Below are 4,638 nucleotides of genomic sequence, written 5' to 3'. Positions count from 1 at the left end.
GCCCCGCCCCCGGCCCCGCCCCCGGGACCGCCCCCGGCCGGGCCGCTCGGCGTGCGCGCCCCCGGGCCTGAGACGCAGCGTGCGCGCCCCGACCCCGGCACGCACCCCGGGAGCGCTGGACTCCCCACCTTCCCCAAGCTCAGTTTTCCCACCTGTAGGATGGGGACAGTTCGTTTCGTACGACGTGGCCGCTTGAACTCAGTGAGTCAGGCGCTCCGACGAGCCGGTCATTTATTCCGCGTGTTCACTGAGCGCCCGCTGTCTGCCCACTCCTGGGAATTATCTGGCTCCCTCCCCCGCCACCTCCCTGTAAGACCCCGTTATTCACTCCATTTTTTAGAGGAAGAACCTGAAGCATGCCTGGTTCGTAGGGCCGCTCGACTAGAGCCTCCTGGAGTCAGAGAAGTGGCATGCCTGTGGGCCAGCACCACAGTAAGGTGTTCCGAAAGTCGTCTTCTTCTTCTTCTTCTTCTTTTTTTTAAGATTTTATTTATTTATTCATGAGAGGCAGAGGGAGAAGCAGGCTCCCAAGGAGCAGGGAGCCCGATGCGGGACTCGATCCCAGGACCCTGGGATCATGACCTGAGCCGAAGGCAGATGCCTAACCATCTGAGCCACCCAGGCGCCCTTGCCGAAAGTCTTCTGCAGGCTCCCATGTTGCAAAGAAGGAGGCTGATGTGGCTCCACAGACCTCGGCCTCCCCTCTCTCCACCTCGCCAACACTCAATCCACTTCTAGTCCCAACAGTCCTTCAAGGGCCTAGTGGAGTCCCACCCCAGGGCCTTTGCACTTGCTGTTGCTTCTCTGCCTGGAGCATGCCCTGAAGGTTATCTGCAAACCCAGCTGCTTCTCTTCCTTCAGAGGTCAGCTGAACTTCACCTCTTCCTAGGGGTTCTACTTCCCCTACCTGACAGATTCCCCCACCCCACCCCTCACCCTCGGTGAGGAGGTCCCTCTCCTTTCCTTGCTTCATCCTCTTCGTAGCAGTGATCACACTCCATTGTAGACACTGCTTTTCTGATTTGTTTCCCATTTTTTCTGACATAGGGATTAGGACTTCCAGGGCAAGGATGTGTCTCCATTACAGCCATGTCTGTGCACCCAATATGTGTCTGGCATACAGTAGGTCACCCACTAATATTGATCAGAGACCAGAATTTCCCCAAATACAGCCAAAAAAATAAAGCTGAGTTTCTGGCCACATCATCAGAAAACAGGACTAGACCTTGGACTTGGGTCACTGACATCTCATTCCAAGCAGCCTTGGCCTGGGATTAGCTAGCGTGCCAACTCAAGAGCTATCTGCCTCTGACCCTGGCCTTGGAATACCCAGGGCAGAGTTCACTGGACTGGACCGGAGCCCTGGTTTGCGAGCACAGACCAGAGGTCACATACTCAGTGGCTATTTTGGTCTCTGGCAGTTTCAGGTAGAATTCAGAAAATCTGAGAGCCGGCCTGCACCAGCTGTGGGAACAAGACCCAAGCCAACTGGGAGAAGAGAACAGAACAAAAATCTCATCAAGGATCACGTTTCATAACTCCAATGTGTAATAAGTGTCTGCACATGTTGCTAGAAGCCAGGGTTGTGGAGGAAGGGAAGCCACATCATTTTCCCTCATCCCACCATACAAAAGGGAGGAAACATGTATAACATCCAGAGTCAGTGCTGATGGGGAGAAACTGAGTCACACACTGCTGAGACTGGATGGGAGAAAGGCTCGGATACACGGGTAGCCCAAACCACATTCGGGCCCTGTATGAGCACATCACTGGGGTTTTCTTTCTTAATCTCACAAAACCCTTCAAGGGAGGACTCTTATCCCATTTTTCAAGTATGGAAACTGAGGCCCAGAGCAGCTCAGTCACTTGTCCCAGGATCCCATATGGGAGGGACAGGGATTTGGAGCAGGAGTACATAGGCTTGTCCTTAGGGAGGACAAGCAGCCCCCAAAATATCCCGGCTGGCACTTCCAAGGTCTGTGCTCAAGGATCTGCTTTGCAACAGTGGCAGGATAGATGAAGGAGCAGGGAGAAATAGAGGGCACCTTAAAAAAAGAAAGCAAGATGGGGGTGCCTGGATGACTCAGTCTTTTAAGCGGCCAACTCTTGATTTTGGCTCAGGTCATGATCTCATGGGCCTGGGATCAAGCCCCACTTAGAACTCCGTGCTCAGCAGGGAGTCTGCTTGAGGATTCTCTCTCTTCCTCTCCCTTTGCCTCTCCCCCCACTCACACGCACACGCATTCTCTCTCTTTCTCAAATAAATAAATCTTAAAAACAAAACAAGATGGTTACTTTGGAAAAACAAGTGCAATAAAGGGCTGCTACCACATGGAAAAGCTTGACAGTTCCTCAAGAATTTCAACGTAGTTACCAGAGGACCAGCAATTCCACTCCTAGGTATAAACCCCAAATAATTGCAAATAGGTGTTCAAACAAATACTTGTACGTGAATGTTCATGACACCATTCAATTGCCAAAAGGTCAGTACAAACAAACAAATGTCCATCAACAGATGAATGGGGAAACAAAATTGGTCCATCCAGGAGTGGAATATTACTCAGCCATAAAAAGGAAGGGAGTTCTGATACACGCATGGATGAACCTTGAAAACATCATGCCTACTGAAGGAAGCCAGTTACAAAAGGCCACAGGGTGTAGGATTCCACTTATATGAAACCTCCAGAACAGGGAAGTCCATAGAAACAGAAAGGAGATTAATGGTTGCCAGGGGCAGGGGAAGGAGGGCAGGGAGCAACTGCTCATGGGGATGGTGTTTGCTTTTGGGTGATGAAAATGTTCTGGAACTAGATAGAGGTGATGGTTGCACAACATGGTGAATGTATTTAATGCCAATGAATTGTACACTTTAAAATGGTTTTAGTGGTAAGTTTTATGTTATGTGCATTTTATCAGAAAGAAAGAAAGAAAGAGGGAGGGAGGAAGGAAGGAAGGAAGGAAGGAAGGAAGGGAGAAAAGAAGAGAAAGAAAAGAAAAGAATAGAGGGGCTCCTGGCTGGCTCAGTCGGTAGAGCATGCAACTCTTGATCTCGGGGTCCTAAGCTCGAGCCCCAAGTTTGGTGTAGTTTTACTTTAAAAATAAATAAATAAATAAAATATTAAAAAAAAGAAAAGGAAAAGACAGCGTGGAAGTATTCATGGAATGAAAAGCAAATGCAAAAGTTAGAAAGACAAACACAAATGTGTTTGCAAATGCAGAAAATATCTCAGGAAGGAAAAGCAAGAAATTGATAATACCTTTGGGGAGAGAACCAGGGTGGGGATGTGTGTGAAAGTGGGGGCGGAGGGGGAACACTACCAATGCTTCTTGCCCGCAGCACATACATCAACTGCAGGGTTCCGCAGCTATCTGAAAGTAGAGCATTTCCATGAAACCCGTAGTAAGCAGAGATGGCCAAGAAGCCATCACCATTCATTTATATGGAAAAATTTTTGAGCATTCCCAGACCCCCCAAAATAACCTCTCTCAGGCTTTTCTGGTACCTGAGGACGCGTCCTGTTAACAGATGCACAAAATCAGTCAAAATAAAACCCAGATGCTCACAGCCACAGTTCAATGCTCTGGCAGCTTGATGCTGGGATGCTGAGGGCAGTTCTCAGAGGAGGACCCTGGCTGCCTCTGTCAGGACTTGCTGAAGAACAAACACTGAAGGCTACCTTCGCTTTTCACCCTTTTCCTTAGAGCAGAAGTCCCTTCCGATTTCTTTCAGTTAGGGAAAACAGGTACTAACGTGTAGGTATTTTGTGAAATCAAGTGGGATAATGTGAACTTTTGAAATGTTGGGTATACCTGTGCTCAGAAATAAATACAATACAAAAACTTTTGCTTTTAAAAAATGCCACCAGGGACGCCTGGGTGGCTCAGTCGGTTAGGTGTCTGCCTTCGGCTCAGGTCATGATCCCAGGGTCCTGGGATCGAGTCCCACATCGGGCTACTTGCTCAGTGGGGAGCCTGCTTCTCCCTCTGCCTGCCGCTCCCCCGTGATTGTGCTCTCTCTCTCTCTGACAAATAAATAAATAAAATCTTTAAAAACAATGCCACTAGGGTGCCTGGGTGGCTCAGTTGGTTGGGCGACTGCCTTCGGCTCAGGTCATGATCCTGGAGTCCCGGGATCGAGTCCCGCATCAGGCTTCCTGCTCGGCGGGGAGTCTGCTTCTCCCTCTGACCCTCTTCCCTCTTGTGCTCTCTATCTCTCATTTTCTCTCTCTCAAATAAATAAACAAAATCTTAAAAAATAAAATAAAAATAAAAACAATGCCACTAGAGTGTTGTTATTGTTGTTGTTTTTAGGGGGAGAGGGGGCAGAGGGAGAGAGAGAAGTTTAAGCAGGCTCCCTGCCCAGCACAGAGCCTGATGCCAGGCTCGATCTCACAACCCTGAGATCATGACCTGAGCCGAAATCAAGAGTCAGATGCTTAACTAACTAAGCCACCCAGGTGCCCCGGTGTTTTTACTTTAATTGCGGTAAAATACACACAACATAAAATTTGCCATTTTTAAGTGTACCGTTCAGTAGTGTTAAAAGAACATTCACGTTGTCATGCAACTAATCTTCAGAACTCTTTTCATTTTGTAAAAGTAAAACTCTGTCCCCATTAAACGCTAATTCCCCATCCC

The sequence above is a fragment of the Zalophus californianus genome, chromosome 1 (assembly GCF_009762305.2).
Source record: "Zalophus californianus isolate mZalCal1 chromosome 1, mZalCal1.pri.v2, whole genome shotgun sequence".
Classification (NCBI taxonomy): Eukaryota; Metazoa; Chordata; class Mammalia; order Carnivora; family Otariidae; genus Zalophus; species Zalophus californianus.
Note: the sequence above shows the minus strand (reverse complement) of the source record.